Source organism: Rutidosis leptorrhynchoides, chromosome 3 (genome assembly GCF_046630445.1).
Source record: "Rutidosis leptorrhynchoides isolate AG116_Rl617_1_P2 chromosome 3, CSIRO_AGI_Rlap_v1, whole genome shotgun sequence".
Taxonomy (NCBI): Eukaryota; Viridiplantae; Streptophyta; class Magnoliopsida; order Asterales; family Asteraceae; genus Rutidosis; species Rutidosis leptorrhynchoides.
The window spans coordinates 275,636,228-275,656,658 of NC_092335.1; positions in this window are offsets into that span (position 1 = coordinate 275,636,228).

A 20,431-nucleotide genomic window follows, 5' to 3' on the forward strand; every position below is an offset into this window, starting at 1 on the left:
AAATTTTGTGAAAAATGGAATGAGGATTCAAATATAGCTATCTTTTGTGAATACACTTATATGATTTTATGTATTTAAGTTCTTAAAAGTGATTAAATACATTACTTATACAATATATGTATAAACATTATAGTCTTAAGTATTTAAGTCAAATAACGTTACGTATTGTTATCGTTTTGAAAACTTAAGTTAGTAGTTTCAAAATACACATATAACTTGTTGTTATTAATACAAAATGAGATATTAAAACATTCATTAATCATGTTAAATATGTATATATACATATATATACACAAACGTATAATTATCATATATTGTATAGTTCGTGATATCATTGGTCAAACTAGACGGTCAAACGTTGTGTAAAATTCTTTTCGGAAATATAAGTCTCAACAATTTGGATTACTTATCATGTTGGTAAGGTTTAATTTATGTAAATATCAATCTTATAAGTATAGAACGATCGAAAAAGTGCGGGTCGTTACATCCTTGGCGGTAGGATGTACAGAATGTCCATGATGGACATGGCCAGGGCATTACAGATTTACACTCCTAGTGAATTGCTACTACCCGACTGTATGAGTTTGATTTATCGTGGTGAAAGGGTAGATAGGAATTTTGACGCGAATGCCGTTTGGAGGCGTATGTCAAACTATAATATTTTTACACTGGGAGGAAAACACTCATACTTACATATTAACAAAGCCAAGCTTCGTGTAATTCATAGATTTTTGGCTAACTCGATTACACAGAGAGGTTACAATAAGGAGAAAATGACCTTACATGATTTATTTTACCTAAAGTGTATTCGAGACCCGAGAAGCTTTGTTAATATCTCTTACTGTGTTGGTTTTTATTTATCTAAAATGGTAGAAGGAATGCAGGATGGGAGTATAATAGGAGGAGGTATTTTTGTTACTCTCATTGGAGAGTATTTAGGTGTTGATAGGAACCAAGGGGGTCCATTACAGGTTTGTAGAGAACAGGATGAGACCATAGGATTGTGGGTTTATGCGGGTACTAAGGTATTGAAGAGTAGACGCAACCAGGCAGTTCCCTATGAAGGTAATCATCCTCAGGTAGAGAGAGGCTCAGACGAGAAAATGGAGGAAGCAGAAGACATTAGGGATGTCTTTCGAGATGCTATTCTTGACATCCACGTTCGTATAGATGAGGAAGCAATGACGAACGCGGCCAGACATAGTATGTACGAGCAGTGGAACTCCGAGCGAGTATACGAGGATTATAGGCGATGCCAACACGATAGCTGGATAGTTCATCAGCACCAAATCATGAGCCAGCTATCATATCAGGTACCAAATAATTACGTGCCTACTCGACCTGCTCATTTTCCACCACACAACCCCGACATCCGACCACCCTTTAACCGGTATGACTATAACCAAGCCTATTAGAACACCTATAACCAACAATGGAACCCACCTGACGAGATGAACTGGAACCCCTATCCAGACTGATTTGGTTCCATTGGTTATTTTTATGATTTTTATGTTTTTATCTTTTTACTTATTCATGTTTAAACTTATGTTATTGGATATATTTGTGTAATTTTTATCATTTTTATTAATATTGTGTACTAATATTTCCCATTTAGGATTTGAAAGTATGAAAGTGGGATTTTAAGTCCCATTTCAAATTGCCATGCATGTTTATATTTGTATTGTATGTATGTTGTCAATTGTACAAAACAGGGTAAAACAGCGCATTTTCAAAGACTGGCATTAAGTTCAGCAAAAGCTAGTACTTTTGACGACAAAACGAAAAACAAATGTGATGAAACAACAAGACGAAATGAACAAATGATGTGCACCATTTATCATTCAGCAAACAAACGCCAATATGTTTGAAAACTTTGATAAAATTTAATCATTTTTCTACGCTAATCACCCTCAATAATTTTAATTGTTACTGATTTCTTGCAAATGAGAGCATTGCAAGATCTTAAGTGTGGGAAGAGGTTAAATTCTTTCGGGATTTTAAAAATTTTTGATTTAAACACTTGGTTACCATTAAAAATACTAGTAAAGCAGTAGTTGTATTAGAATCTAGTGCTCTCTGATAATAAAGAACAGCCCTAGTCTTATATACTGACTACCCAATTCTAGTAAAAAATTTCAAAATTTTCAATTAAATGAACTCAAAATCATGTTTATATATATTTATGAACGATAAAACTAGGTGTTAACACCGAAATTATTGTTACCTCAAAAAGGACGTAAATTGAGAAACAAACCAAAATGTTAGAATTCATTTAAAATGGAATAGAGGACAATAAAAAGGAAAATAAAAGAAAATAAAAGCCAAGTGTGGGAAAATTTACCAAGTTATTTTGAACATATATCACATATTTTTGTACAAATAACTGAAGATGCTTTTGCTTTAGACTAAACTAATCAGTTTTACCCGATTTACTGTAATATATTTGAAAGAAAGATGGATCTACACGATGAATCAATTCCATCATTAAAAGGAAGTAAAGTCTTCCGAAAAAGAAACGCGCTTCTTGATTTAGGTCATGAAGTTGTCGTCCAGACCAGCTGTAGGTTGACGAAAAATCTAGAAAAGTCATCACTAAAATCAGCAGGAAATCCACGGACCTCAGCATCAAACAGGGTCGCCAAGTGGTCAGACTTATCCTAACCATGAGAGGATCTGTCTCGTAAAATGGGGAGGACGCCGTGCAAATTAGCTTGATAAGACTAATGAATCAGATCCCCAGAAAAGGATAATCTCCTTAAAGATCAAAAATCAGCTTTTAAGCCTGATATTACTCAATCCTAGAGATTGACCTTAAAGATTGAGAATTACAAACTCATGGAATTCAATGATATCTAAACTCGAGCTTGAACGAGAAAATATTTTGATCAAAATTACAAACCGATTTGTTTTCTGAAAACCCATTTTCAATGCGTTCATTACCATTGAACGTAAAATCCTAGAAATTCACCTGGAATTCATTAGGTCACCTGAACCAAATCGGGTGTAAACTGTAACACCCTAGCTTAATATGACCACAATATTGTCCGCTTTGCCCGTAGGCGCACGGCTTTTTCTTGGCGACCACACACGAGAAGCACTTTCCCAGGAGGTCACCCATCCTGGTAGTGCTCTCGCCCGAGCACGCTTAACTGCAGCGTACTCACACATCTGCTCTGCCTGTGGTCCCAAAACGCGTTGTGTCATTTAAACGTGAGTATTACCTTATAATCCCATGATCACTCATGTTCGTGGGCGATGTGGGATTTGCCTAGGGTGTTACATCAACCGTAAGAACGGTGGTTGTATAGCATGGTCAAAGACAGGACCTTGTGCCAGACCGAAAAATTATAAGGGTGAGCTTTACTATTGCTCCTACCAAGGATAGTAATTGCATCCGACACGTTATAGACCATAATTAAAAGCATGTCAGGGGACATTGCCTTAACAGTTGCTTGTTCAACGCTTTCCTTTACAACCGGACGGTAGTTTTGTAGTGACCCGAACTTTTCCATGTTTATATATATTAATTGAGATTGATATTTACATGATTAAATGTTTCCAACATGTTAAGCAATCAAACTTGTTAAGACTTGATTAATTGAAATAGGTTTCATATAGACAATTGACCACCCAAGTTGACCGGTGATTCACGAACGTTAAAACTTGTAAAAAAACTATATGATGACATATATATGGTTATATATATATAGTTAACATGATATTATGATAAGTAAACATATCATTAATTATATTAACAATGAACTACATATGTAAAAACAAGACTACTAACTTAATGATTTTGAAACGAGACATATATGTAACGTTTATCGTTGTAACGACATTTAATGTATATATATCATATTAAGAGATATTCGTACATCATAATATCATGATAATATAATAATTTAAAATCTCTTTTGATATTATAAACATTGGGTTAACAACATTTAACAAGATCGTTAACCTAAAGGTTTCAAAACAACACTTACATGTAACGACTAACGATGACTTAACGACTCAGTTAAAATGTATATACATGTAGTGTTTTAATATGTATTTATACACTTTTGAAAGACTTCAATACACTTATCAAAATACTTCTACTTAACAAAAATGCTTACAATTACATTCTCGTTCAGTTTCATCAACAATTCTACTCGTATGCACCCGTATTCGTACTCGTACAATACACAGCTTTTAGATGTATGTACTATTGGTATATACACTCCAATGATCAGCTCTTAGCAGCCCATGTGAGTCACCTAACACATGTGGGAACCATCATTTGGAAACTAGCATGAAATATCTCATAAGATTACAAAAATATGAGTAATCATTCATGACTTATTTACATGAAAACAAAATTACATATCCTTTATATCTAATCCATACACCAACGACCAAAAACACCTACAAACACTTTCATTCTTCAATTTTCTTCATCTAATTGAACTCTCTCAAGTTCTATCTTCAAGTTCTAAGTGTTCTTCATAAATTCCAAAAGTTCTAGTTTCATAAAATCAAGAATACTTTCAAGTTTGCTAGCTCACTTCCAATCTTGTAAGGTGATCATCCAACCTCAAGAAATCTTTGTTTCTTACAGTAGGTTATCATTCTAATACAAGGTAATAATCATATTCAAACTTTGGTTCAATTTCTATAACTATAACAATCTTATTTCAAGTGATGATCTTACTTGAACTTGTTTTCGTGTCATGATTTTGCTTCAAGAACTTTGAGCCATCCAAGGATCCATTGAAGCTAGATCCATTTTTCCCTTTTCCAGTAGGTTCATCCAAGGAACTTAAGGTAGTAATGATGTTCATAACATCATTCGATTCATACATATAAAGCTATCTTATTCGAAGGTTTAAACTTGTAATCACTAGAACATAGTTTAGTTAATTCTAAACTTGTTCGCAAACAAAAGTTAATCCTTCTAACTTGACTTTTAAAATCAACTAAACACATGTTCTATATCTATATGATATGCTAACTTAATGATTTAAAACCTGGAAACACGAAAAACACCGTAAAACCGGATTTACGCCGTCGTAGTAACACCGCGGGCTGTTTTGGGTTAGTTAATTAAAAACTATGATAAACTTTGATTTAAAAGTTGTTATTCTGAGAAAATGATTTTTATTATGAACATGAAACTATATCCAAAAATTATGGTTAAACTCAAAGTGGAAGTATGTTTTCTAAAATGGTCATCTAGACGTCGTTCTTTCGACTGAAATGACTACCTTTACAAAAACGACTTGTAACTTATTTTTCCGACTATAAACCTATACTTTTTTTGTTTAGATTCATAAAATAGAGTTCAATATGAAACCATAGCAATTTGATTCACTCAAAACGGATTTAAAATGAAGAAGTTATGGGTAAAACAAGATTGGATAATTTTTCTCATTTTAGCTACGTGAAAATTAGTAACAAATCTATTCCAACCATAACTTAATCAACTTGTATTATATATTATGTAATCTTGAGATACCATAGACACGTATACAATGTTTCGACCTATCATGTCGACACATCTATATATATTTCGGAACAACCATAGACACTCTATATGTGAATGTTGGAGTTAGCTATACAGGGTTGAGGTTGATTCCAAAATATATATAGTTTGAGTTGTGATCAATACTGAGATACGTATACACTGGGTCGTGGATTGATTCAAGATAATATTTATCGATTTATTTCTGTACATCTAACTGTGGACAACTAGTTGTAGGTTACTAACGAGGACAGCTGACTTAATAAACTTAAAACATAAAAATATATTAAAAGTGTTGTAAATATATTTTGAACATACTTTGATATATATGTATATATTGTTATAGGTTCGTGAATCAACAGTGGCCAAGTCTTACTTTCCGACGAAGTAAAAATCTGTGAAAGTGAGTTATAGTCCCACTTTTAAAATCTAATATTTTTGGGATGAGAATACATGCAGGTTTTATAAATGATTTACAAAATAGACACAAGTACGTGAAACTACATTCTATGGTTGAATTATCAAAATCGAATATGCCCCTTTTTATTAAGTCTGGTAATCTAAGAATTAGGGAACAGACACCCTAATTGACGCGAATCCTAAAGATAGATCTATTGGGCTTAACAAACCCCATCCAAAGTACCGGATGCTTTAGTACTTCGAAATTTATATCATATCCGAAGGGTGTCCCGGAATGATGGGGATATTCTTATATATGCATCTTGTTATTGTCGGTTACCAGGTGTTCACCATATGAATGATTTTTATCTCTATGTATGGGATGTGTATTGAAATATGAAATCTTGTGGTCTATTGTTACGATTTGATATATATAGGTTAAACCTATAACTCACCAACATTTTTGTTGACGTTTAAAGCATGTTTATTCTCAGGTGAATATTAAGAGCTTCCGCTGTTGCATACTAAAATAAGGACAAGATTTGGAGTCCATGTTTTGTATGATATTGTGTAAAAACTGCATTCAAGAAACTGAATTCGATGTAACATATTTGTATTGTAAACCATTATGTAATGGTCGTGTGTAAACAGGATATTTTAGATTATCATTATTTGATAATCTACGTAAAGCTTTTTAAACCTTTATTTATGAAATAAAGGTTATGGTTTGTTTTAAAAATGAATGCAGTCTTTGAAAAACGTCTCATATAGAGGTCAAAACCTCGCAACGAAATCAATTAATATGGAACGTTTTTAATCAATAAGAACGGGACATTTCAGTTGGTATCCGAGCGTTGGTCTTAGAGAACCAGAAAATTTGCATTAGTGTGTCTTATCGAGTTTGTTAGGATGCATTAGTGAGTCTGGACTTCGACCGTGTTTACTTGAAAAATGATTGCTTAACATTTTTGTTGGAAACTATATATTTAACATATGAATATTATGTGATATATTAATCTCTTAACGTGTTTGATATTATGTGATAGATGTCTACCTCTAGAACAAGTCCCATTGACTCACCTAATAATAATGAAGAGTCAAATGTAAATTGGAATGATTTGTGGACTGATTCACAAGTTCCCGAAGAGGAACCGGAAGAAGAGTCGGAACCGGAAGAAGAATCGGAACCGGAAGAAGAATCGGAACCGGATGAAGAAATAGAACCGGTGGGGGAAATAATAAAACGGTTAAGTAAAAGAAAATCCTCAACCAACCGACCAAAGTTAATTATGGTCAATGGTGTTTCCGCCAAGGAAGCAAAATATTGGGAGGATTACCAATTCTCCGATGAATCGGATTCCGAAGAGAATTCCGATGATGTTATAGAAATTACCCCAACTGAATTTAAAAAGGCAAAAGAAAATAATAAGGGAAAGGGCATAAAAATAGAGAAATCTAATTCCAACCCCGATGAACTTTATATGTATCGTCAACCCCCGAAGTCCTTAAGTTGTAACAATGACCCGGGAACCTCTAAACCACCAGGTTTTTCTAAACCAATGTGGACAACGACGGCTCGTATTAGGGGAACATCATATATCCCTAGAAACTTGGCAAAACGAACCAAAACCGAAGAAGAAGAAACGAGCGAGTCGGAATAAGATAGTTGTATTCGTGTGGTGTAATATATGTAATATAGTGTTCTTATGCTTTATGATATATGTAAAAATTGCTTGTATTAATAAGTATTTTTTTTTATGAATCTAACTCTTGTCTATTTTACAGTTTAAAAACACAAAATGGATAGACAACCCAATATTTTAAGAGACCTACCCGGAGACATGATTGATGAAATCTTGTCTAGAGTCGGCCAGAATTCTTCGGCACAACTATTTAAGGCGAGATCAGTTTGTAAGACATTCGAAGAACGTTCCAAGAATGTCTTGGTTTATAAGAGACTTTCGTTTGAAAGATGGGGGATATCACATTGGGAAACCCATAAGTTACGATGTGTTTACTTTGACGCATATATTGCGGGGAACCCAAATGCTATTTTACGCAACGGGTTAAGAAATTATTTTGACTCAATATATCCGAATATTGGACTTCGTGATTTAGAAAAAGCGGCTAACATGCAACATAAAGAAGCATGTTATGCTTACGGATTAGTAATGTTCGCTTCTCACCAAAGTGAGAACAAGAACATCGGGCTACAACTATTAAACAAAACGTTTCCACAAGTGACGGAGTCGGTAATTGGGGTAAGAAATGAGGTTTTTAGATTATTACGGGACTGTTGGACATTACGTAACCCTCGTCCCTTTGATGACGTTACAACACGCTGTCTTATCAACGGCCATAACGGTTATGTTGCACAAGACCAAGGATGGGAAGTAGTCCTAGTAAAACCAGAATGCATGACTTGTTTCTGGACGTATGAATTACGTGTCTTTATTGCCTTTGCTGAACGACTTGTGTACTAGCTAGAATTGTCTTCACAACTATCTTGTATCAAAGTTATTGTGTGCTATATTTCATGCTTTATGTAAAATAAGCGGTATTGTAAGTTTGTAAAATATTGTATAAAAGTTTGAACGTGAAATATTATTATAATCAGTTTTTCATATAGAATTGTAGTAGTTGAATTGTATATTAGCTACTAAGTATGAACTTAACGGGTAGGTACTACCCGAATTTAAACTTATAAAACGCTAATATGAAGAAAAAGCTTTTATAAATGAGTTCATATTATGCTACGAAATACTATTAACTACTCTTAATATTCTGTATGATTAACTTGTTCCATTTAACTATTTTGAAGGAAATGGCACCGACTACTCGACACACCGTGAATATGAATGAAGAGGAATTCCGTACTTTTCTAGCTTCAAACATAGCCGCAGTACAGGCTGCGCTACATACCAACAATAACCTTGGATCTAGCAGTACAGGAAATCGTGTAGGATGCACCTACAAAGAATTCACTGCCTGCAAACCTTTGGAATTTGATGGAACCGAAGGACCGATCGGATTGAAACGGTGGACCGAGAAGGTTGAATCGGTGTTTGCCATAAGTAAGTGTACTGAAGAGGACAAAGTGAAGTACGCTACGCATACCTTCACAGGTTCTGCGTTAACATGGTGGAATACCTATCTAGAGCAAGTGGGACAAGATGATGCGTACGCACTACCGTGGTCAGCATTCAAGCACTTGATGAATGAGAAGTACCGTCCCAGAACCGAGGTCAATAAGCTCAAGACAGAACTTAGAGGGTTACGAACCCAAGGATTTGATATTACCACGTACGAAAGACGATTCACAGAATTGTGCCTATTGTGTCCGGGAGCATTCGAAGATGAGGAAGAGAAGATCGACTCGTTTGTGAAAGGATTACCGGAAAGAATCCAAGAAGATATAAGTTCACACGAGCCCGCCTCCATACAACAGGCATGTAGAATGGCTCACAAACTAGTGAACCAGATTGAAGAAAGAATTAAAGAACAGACTGCTGAAGAGGCCAATGTGAAGCAAGTCAAAAGAAAGTGGGAGGAAAACGGTGATAAGAATCACCAATACAACAATAACAGCAATTACAACAATAATCGCAACAATTATCCCAACAATCGCAACATCAATCGTAACTACAACAAACGGCCCAACAACAACAACAACAACAACAACAACAACAACAACAACAACAACAACAACAATCATCCCAACAACATTAATAACCGCAACAACAACAACAATCAGAAGCAGCTATGCCAAAGGTGTGAAAAGAATCACTCGGGGTTCTGCACCAAATTTTGCAACAAGTGTAAAAGAAATGGTCATAGCGCGGCGAAGTGTGAGGTCTACGGACCAGGGGTTAATAGAACGAAAGGAACAAATGGTGTCGGAACGAGTAATGGCGGAGCAAGTAGTGTCGGAGCAAGTTATGCCAATGTAGTTTGTTATAAATGTGGAAAACCAGGCCACATTATTAGAAATTGCCCGAACCAGGAGAACACGAATGGACAAGGCCGTGGAAGAGTTTTCAATATTAATGCGGTAGAGGCACAGGAAGACCCGGAGCTTGTTACGGGTACGTTTCTTATTGACAATAAATCTGCTTACGTTTTATTTGATTCGGGTGCGGATAGAAGCTATATGAGTAGAGATTTTTGTGCTAAATTAAGTTGTCCATTGACACCTTTGGATAGTAAATTTTTACTCGAATTAGCAAATGGTAAATTAATTTCAGCAGATAATATATGTCGGAATCGAGAAATTAAACTGGTTAGCGAAACATTTAAGATTGATTTGATACCAGTAGAGTTAGGGAGTTTTGATGTGATAATCGGTATGGACTGGTTGAAAGAAGTGAAAGCGGAGATCGTTTGTTACAAAAATGCAATTCGCATTATACGAGAAAAAGGAAAACCCTTAATGGTGTACGGAGAAAAGGGCAACACGAAGCTACATCTTATTAGTAATTTGAAGGCACAAAAACTAATAAGAAAAGGTTGCTATGTTGTTCTAGCACACGTTGAGAAAGTACAAACTGAAGAAAAGAGCATCAATGATGTTCCCATTGCAAAAGAATTTCCCGATGTATTTCCGAAAGAATTATCGGGATTACCCCCACATCGATCCGTTGAATTTCAAATAGATCTTGTACCAGGAGCTGCACCAATAGCTCGTGCTCCTTACAGACTCGCACCCAGCGAGATGAAAGAACTGCAAAGCCAATTACAAGAACTTTTAGAGCGTGGTTTCATTCGACCAAGCACATCACCGTGGGGAGCTCCTGTTTTGTTTGTCAAGAAGAAAGATGGTACATTCAGGTTGTGTATCGACTACCGAGAGTTGAACAAACTTACCATCAAGAACCGCTACCCACTACCGAGAATCGACGACTTATTTGATCAACTACAAGGCTCGTCTGTTTATTCAAAGATTGACTTACGTTCCGGGTATCATCAAATGCGGGTGAAAGAAGATGATATTCCAAAGACTGCTTTCAGAACACGTTACGGTCATTACGAGTTTATGGTCATGCCGTTTGGTTTAACTAATGCACCAGCTGTGTTCATGGACCTTATGAACCGAGTGTGTGGACCATACCTTGACAAGTTTGTCATTGTTTTCATTGATGACATACTTATTTACTCAAAGAATGACCAAGAACACGGTGAACATTTGAGAAAGGTGTTAGAAGTATTGAGGAAGGAAGAATTGTACGCTAAGTTTTCAAAGTGTGCATTTTGGTTGGAAGAAGTTCAATTCCTCGGTCACATAGTGAACAAAGAAGGTATTAAGGTGGATCCGGCAAAGATAGAAACTGTTGAAAAGTGGGAAACCCCGAAAACTCCGAAACACATACGCCAGTTTTTAGGACTAGCTGGTTACTACAGAAGGTTCATCCAAGACTTTTCCAGAATAGCAAAACCCTTGACTGCATTAACGCATAAAGGGAAGAAATTTGAATGGAATGATGAACAAGAGAAAGCGTTTCAGTTATTGAAGAAAAAGCTAACTACGGCACCTATATTGTCATTGCCTGAAGGGAATGATGATTTTGTGATTTATTGTGATGCATCAAAGCAAGGTCTCGGTTGTGTATTAATGCAACGAACGAAGGTGATTGCCTATGCATCTAGACAATTAAAGATTCACGAACAAAATTATACGACGCATGATTTGGAATTAGGCGCGGTTGTTTTTGCATTAAAGACTTGGAGGCACTACTTATATGGGGTCAAAAGTATTATATATACCGACCACAAAAGTCTTCAACACATATTTAATCAGAAACAACTGAATATGAGGCAGCGTAGGTGGATTGAATTATTGAATGATTACGACTTTGAGATTCGTTACCACCCGGGGAAGGCAAATGTGGTAGCCGATGCCTTGAGCAGGAAGGACAGAGAACCCATTCGAGTAAAATCTATGAATATAATGATTCATAATAACATTACTACTCAAATAAAGGAGGCGCAACAAGGAGTTTTAAAAGAGGGAAATTTAAAGGATGAAATACCCAAAGGATCGGAGAAGCATCTTAATATTCGGGAAGACGGAACCCGGTATAGGGCTGAAAGGATTTGGGTACCAAAATTTGGAGATATGAGAGAAATGGTACTTAGAGAAGCTCATAAAACCAGATACTCAATACATCCTGGAACGGGGAAGATGTACAAGGATCTCAAGAAACATTTTTGGTGGCCGGGTATGAAAGCCGATGTTGCTAAATACGTAGGAGAATGTTTGACGTGTTCTAAAGTCAAAGCTGAGCATCAGAAACCATCAGGTCTACTTCAACAACCCGAAATCCCGGAATGGAAATGGCAAAACATTACCATGGATTTCATCACTAAATTGCCAAGGACTGCAAGTGGTTTTGATACTATTTGGGTAATAGTTGATCGTCTCACCAAATCAGCACACTTCCTACCAATAAGAGAAGATGACAAGATGGAGAAGTTAGCACGACTGTATTTGAAGGAAGTCGTCTCCAGACATGGAATACCAATCTCTATTATCTCTGATAGGGATGGCAGATTTATTTCAAGATTCTGGCAGACATTACAGCAAGCATTAGGAACTCGTCTAGACATGAGTACTGCCTATCATCCACAAACTGATGGGCAGAGCGAAAGGACGATACAAACGCTTGAAGACATGCTACGAGCATGTGTTATTGATTTCGGAAACAGTTGGGATCGACATCTACCGTTAGCAGAATTTTCGTACAACAACAGCTACCATTCAAGCATTGAGATGGCGCCGTTTGAAGCACTTTATGGTAGAAAGTGCAGGTCTCCGATTTGTTGGAGTGAGGTGGGGGATAGACAGATTACGGGTCCGGAGATTATACAAGAAACTACCGAGAAGATCATCCAAATTCAACAACGGTTGAAAACCGCCCAAAGTCGACAAAAGAGCTACGCTGACATTAAAAGAAAAGATATAGAATTTGAAATTGGAGAGATGGTCATGCTTAAAGTTTCACCTTGGAAAGGCGTTGTTCGATTTGGTAAACGAGGGAAATTAAATCCAAGGTATATTGGACCATTCAAGATTATTGATCGTGTCGGACCAGTAGCTTACCGACTTGAGTTACCTCAACAACTCGCGGCTGTACATAACACTTTCCACGTCTCGAATTTGAAGAAATGTTTTGCTAAAGAAGATCTCACTATTCCGTTAGATGAAATCCAAATCAACGAAAAACTCCAATTCATCGAAGAACCCGTCGAAATAATGGATCGTGAGGTTAAAAGACTTAAGCAAAACAAGATACCAATTGTTAAGGTTCGATGGAATGCTCGTAGAGGACCCGAGTTCACATGGGAGCGTGAAGATCAGATGAAGAAGAAATACCCGCATCTATTTCCAGAAGATTCGTCAACACCTTCAACAGCTTAAAATTTCGGGACGAAATTTATTTAACGGGTAGGTACTGTAGTGACCCGAACTTTTCCATGTTTATATATATTAATTGAGATTGATATTTACATGATTAAATGTTTCCAACATGTTAAGCAATCAAACTTGTTAAGACTTGATTAATTGAAATAGGTTTCATATAGACAATTGACCTCCCAAGTTGACCGGTGATTCACGAACGTTAAAACTTGTAAAAAAACTATATGATGACATATATATGGTTATATATATAGTTAACATGATATTATGATAAGTAAACATATCATTAATTATATTAACAATGAACTACATATGTAAAAACAAGACTACTAACTTAATGATTTTGAAACGAGACATATATGTAACGTTTATCGTTGTAACGACATTTAATGTATATATATCATATTAAGAGATATTCGTACATCATAATATCATGATAATATAATAATTTAAAATCTCTTTTGATATTATAAACATTGGGTTAACAACATTTAACAAGATCGTTAACCTAAAGGTTTCAAAACAACACTTACATGTAACGACTAACGATGACTTAACGACTCAGTTAAAATGTATATACATGTAGTGTTTTAATATGTATTTATACACTTTTGAAAGACTTCAATACACTTATCAAAATACTTCTACTTAACAAAAATGCTTACAATTACATTCTCGTTCAGTTTCATCAACAATTCTACTCGTATGCACCCGTATTCGTACTCGTACAATACACAGCTTTTAGATGTATGTACTATTGGTATATACACTCCAATGATCAGCTCTTAGCAGCCCATGTGAGTCACCTAACACATGTGGGAACCATCATTTGGAAACTAGCATGAAATATCTCATAAGATTACAAAAATATGAGTAATCATTCATGACTTATTTACATGAAAACAAAATTACATATCCTTTATATCTAATCCATACACCAACGACCAAAAACACCTACAAACACTTTCATTCTTCAATTTTCTTCATCTAATTGAACTCTCTCAAGTTCTATCTTCAAGTTCTAAGTGTTCTTCATAAATTCCAAAAGTTCTAGTTTCATAAAATCAAGAATACTTTCAAGTTTGCTAGCTCACTTCCAATCTTGTAAGGTGATCATCCAACCTCAAGAAATCTTTGTTTCTTACAGTAGGTTATCATTCTAATACAAGGTAATAATCATATTCAAACTTTGGTTCAATTTCTATAACTATAACAATCTTATTTCAAGTGATGATCTTACTTGAACTTGTTTTCGTGTCATGATTTTGCTTCAAGAACTTTGAGCCATCCAAGGATCCATTGAAGCTAGATCCATTTTTCTCTTTTCCAGTAGGTTCATCCAAGGAACTTAAGGTAGTAATGATGTTCATAACATCATTCGATTCATACATATAAAGCTATCTTATTCGAAGGTTTAAACTTGTAATCACTAGAACATAGTTTAGTTAATTCTAAACTTGTTCGCAAACAAAAGTTAATCCTTCTAACTTGACTTTTAAAATCAACTAAACACATGTTCTATATCTATATGATATGCTAACTTAATGATTTAAAACCTGGAAACACGAAAAACACCGTAAAACCGGATTTACGCCGTCGTAGTAACACCGCGGGCTGTTTTGGGTTAGTTAATTAAAAACTATGATAAACTTTGATTTAAAAGTTGTTATTCTGAGAAAATGATTTTTATTATGAACATGAAACTATATCCAAAAATTATGGTTAAACTCAAAGTGGAAGTATGTTTTCTAAAATGGTCATCTAGACGTCGTTCTTTCGACTGAAATGACTACCTTTACAAAAATGACTTGTAACTTATTTTTACGACTAGAAACCTATACTTTTTTTGTTTAGATTCATAAAATAGAGTTCAATATGAAACCATAGCAATTTGATTCACTCAAAACGGATTTAAAATGAAGAAGTTATGGGTAAAACAAGATTGGATAATTTTTCTCATTTTAGCTACGTGAAAATTAGTAACAAATCTATTCCAACCATAACTTAATCAACTTGTATTATATATTATGTAATCTTGAGATACCATAGACACGTATACAATGTTTCGACCTATCATGTCGACACATCTATATATATTTCGGAACAACCATAGACACTCTATATGTGAATGTTGGAGTTAGCTATACAGGGTTGAGGTTGATTCCAAAATATATATAGTTTGAGTTGTGATCAATACTGAGATACGTATACACTGGGTCGTGGATTGATTCAAGATAATATTTATCGATTTATTTCTGTACATCTAACTGTGGACAACTAGTTGTAGGTTACTAACGAGGACAGCTGACTTAATAAACTTAAAACATAAAAATATATTAAAAGTGTTGTAAATATATTTTGAACATACTTTGATATATATGTATATATTGTTATAGGTTCGTGAATCAACAGTGGCCAAGTCTTACTTCCCGACGAAGTAAAAATCTGTGAAAGTGAGTTATAGTCCCACTTTTAAAATCTAATATTTTTAGGATGAGAATACATGCAGGTTTTATAAATGATTTACAAAATAGACACAAGTACGTGAAACTACATTCTATGGTTGAATTATCAAAATCGAATATGCCCCTTTTTATTAAGTCTGGTAATCTAAGAATTAGGGAACAGACACCCTAATTGACGCGAATCCTAAAGATAGATCTATTGGGCTTAACAAACCCCATCCAAAGTACCGGATGCTTTAGTACTTCGAAATTTATATCATATCCGAAGGGTGTCCCGGAATGATGGGGATATTCTTATATATGCATCTTGTTATTGTCGGTTACCAGGTGTTCACCATATGAATGATTTTTATCTCTATGTATGGGATGTGTATTGAAATATGAAATCTTGTGGTCTATTGTTACGATTTGATATATATAGGTTAAACCTATAACTCACCAACATTTTTGTTGACGTTTAAAGCATGTTTATTCTCAGGTGAATATTAAGAGCTTCCGCTGTTGCATACTAAAATAAGGACAAGATTTGGAGTCCATGTTTTGTATGATATTGTGTAAAAACTGCATTCAAGAAACTGAATTCGATGTAACATATTTGTATTGTAAACCATTATGTAATGGTCGTGTGTAAACAGGATATTTTAGATTATCATTATTTGATAATCTACGTAAAGCTTTTTAAACCTTTATTTATGAAATAAAGGTTATGGTTTGTTTTAAAAATGAATGCAGTCTTTGAAAAACGTCTCATATAGAGGTCAAAACCTCGCAACGAAATCAATTAATATGGAACGTTTTTAATCAATAAGAACGGGACATTTCAAGTTTATCGAAAGGTAATATACGGAACAAGTATACTGGACGTGTTGCTTTCCCAATACAAGGTTAGCAAGTGGGTAACACAAAACCGCAAGTGTTGAGCTAAAATTTTCAAATCTGAAACCCACCAAACCCACAAAAACAATTTGCAAACACCGGTGAAGGGTTATCTCGGAAAACTTATCTAGGGTAAAAGCTAGATTTAATTTTCAAAAGATCAAATGTTTTCATAAAGATCCAAATTCCTTAAAGGATCTAAAATTTTTATAGTCATGTGGGACTGTAAACCATAACGTTACTACCATTGTTCATACCGCCGTAATGAAATCACTGATGTACAAAGTGTGAAGAATAAAGAAGTGATTCTAGTATGTTTTTATTCAAGACTATATTGCTTGAGGACAAGCAACGCTCAAGTGTGGGAATATTTGATAATGCTAAAAATGAACATATATTTCATAGCATTATCCCTCAAGAAAGACAAGATTTTAGTTGCAACTGTTCTATTTACAAGTGATATCCGTTTAAATAATAAAAGGTGAAGACAAAAGATAGATTCGACGAATTGAAGACGCAAACGACCAAAAAGCTCAAAAGTACAAAGTACAATCAAAGAGGTTCCAATTAGTGATAAGAAACGTCTCAAAATTATAAGAGTACAAGAAGCAAAACGCAAAGTACAAGATATTAAATTATACGCAAGGACGTTCGAAAATCCGGAACCGGGACCAGAGTCAACTCTCAACGCTCGACGCAATGGACTAAAAATTACAAGTCAACTATGCACATGAATATAATATAATATATAATTAATTCTTAAAATTAATATATATATTATATTATATTATAAAAACCTTCGGCAGAAGAAAACAACAACATGTGAGCCTCCCCAGCTGGCCATGCGATCGCATGACCTGGAGGAGCAAAACTCATGCGATCGCATGAGCCCCTTTTCCAGCCCACATTGCCTATAAAACTCGCGTTTTTGGTGAACATCAAACACATCTTTTTCTTCTTCATTCATACGTAAGATATATATATATTTTAATTTTAATTTTAATTTTAATTTTAATTTCTAATAATAAGGGTATGTTAGCGAATGTTGTAAGGGTGTAAGTCGAAATTTTGTCCGTGTAACGCTACGCTATTTTTAATCATTGTAAGTTATGTTCAACCTTTTTACATTAATGTCTCGTAGCTAAGTTATTATTATGCTTATTTAATACCGAAGTAATCATGATGTTGGGCTAAAAATATTAAAATTGGGTAATTGGGCTTTGTACCATAATTGGGGTTTGGACAAAAGAACGACACTTGTAGAAATTAGGCTATGGGCTATTAATGGGCTTTATATTTGTTTAACTAAATAATAGTTTGTTAATTTTAATATAAAGATTTACAATTGGACTTACCTATAAATAACCATATACACTCGATCGGACACGATGGGCGGGATATTTATAAGTACTAATAATCGTTAATTTAACCGGACACGGGGATGGATTAATAGTTAATAGACTTATTAAAACATGGGTGAAATTATGTACAAGGACACTTAGCGTAATTGTTAACAAAGTATTAAAACCTTGGATTACACGCAGTCGATATCCTGGTGTAATTATTAAGACCTTGTTACAGTTTAAGTCCCCAATTAGTTGGAATATTTGACTTCGGGTATAAGGATAATTTGACGAGGACACTCGCACTTTATATTTATGACTGATGGACTGTTATGGACAAAAACCAGACGGACATATTAAATAATCCAGGACAAAGGACAATTAACCCATGGGAATAAACTAAAATCAACACGTCAAACATCATGATTATGGAAGTTTAAATAAGCATAATTCCTTTATTTTCATATTTAATTGCACTTCTAATTATTGCACTTTTATTTATTGTCATTGTATTTAATTGCACTTTTAATTTTCGTACTCTTTAATTATCGTAATTTTATTTTATCGCACTTTTATTTATCACAATTTCATTATCGTTATTTACTTTAAGCTTTAAATTAAGTCTTTTATTTATTTAATATTTTACATTAGGTTTTAACTGCGACTAAAGTTTTAAAAATCGACAAACCGGTCATTAAACGGTAAAAACCCCCTTTTTATAATAATAATATTACTTATATATATTTGTATTTTTATAATTTAAAACTAATATAGCGTTAAGCTTGTTTAAGTGTATCCCTGTGGAACGAACCCGACTTACTAAAAACTACACTACTGTACGATTAGGTACACTGCCTATAAGTGTTGTAGCAAGGTTTAGGTATATCCATTCTATAAATAAATAAATATCTTGTGTAAAATTGTATCGTATTTAATAGTTTTTCCTAGTAAAATATAAGCTATTTCATATACACCTCGCATAACATCAGAAACAAAATTTTAAAAAATTATTCATTTAAATTGTTTTAATAAATAAAGATTTAATATATATATATATATATATATATATATATATATATATATATATATATATATATATATATATATATATATACATATATATATATATGTTTGTAGTTTATCTTATGTACAAAACAGGGTAAAACAGCGCATTTTCAAAGACTGTCATTAAGTTCAGCAAAATATACTAATTTTGACGACAAGTCGCAAAATATCAAATGTGATATAACAACAATATGTTTGGAAACTCGGTATTTTTAATCATTTTTCTACGCTAATCACCCTCATGAATTTAAATTTTTACTGATTTCTTGCAAATGAGGGCATTGCAAGATCTCAAGTGTGGGGAAGGGTTATAAATTCTCTCGGGTTTACACTTGGTTTAATTGCCAAATTTTGTGAAAATTTAAAAATTTTTCAACTAAATGAACTCAAAATCATGTTTATACATATTTATGAACGATAAAACTAGGTGTTAATGCCGAAATTATTGTTACCTCGGAAAGGACATAAATTGAGAAACAACCCAAAACGCTAGAATTCATTTAAAAAGGAATAAAGGAGAATAAAAAGGCAAAGAAAAAATAAATAAAAGCTAAGTGTGTGAAAAATTCACCAAAGTTCTTTAAAACATATATCACATATTTTTGTACAAGATTATTGCAGGTACTTTTGTTTTGGACTAAATTAACTGTTTTACCCTGTTTATTGAAAGAAAGATGGATCTACACGATGAATCAATTCCATCATTAAAAGGAAGTAAAGTCTTCCGAAAAAGACACGCGCTTCTTGATTTAGGTCAAGAAGTTGTCGTCCAGACCAGCTGTAGGTTGACGAAAAATCTAGAGAAGTCATCTCTAAAATCAGCAGGAAATCCACGAACCTCAGCATCAAACAGGGTCGCCAAGTGGTCAGACTTATCCTAACCATGAGAGGATCTGTCTCGTAAAATGGGGAGGGCGCCGTGCAAATTAGCTTGATAAGACTAATGAATCAGACCTCCAGAAAGGATAATCTTCTTAAAGATTAAAAATCAGCTTTTAAGCCTGATATTACTCAATCCTTGAGATTGACCTTAAAGATTGAGAATTACAAACTCATGGAATTCAATGATATCTAAACTCGAGCTTGAACGAGAAAATATTTTGATCAAAATACAAACAGATTTGTTTTCTAAAAACCCATTTTCAATGCGTTCATTACCATTGAACGTAAAATCCTAAGAATTCATCTAGAATTCATTAGGTCAACTGAACCAATTCGGGTGTCAACCGTAAGAACGGTGGTTGCATAGCATGGTCGAAGACAGGACCTTGTGCCAGACCGAAAAATTATAGGATTATCTTTACTATTGCTCCTACAAAGGATAGTAATAGCATCCGACACGTTTTAGACCATGAGCAAATGA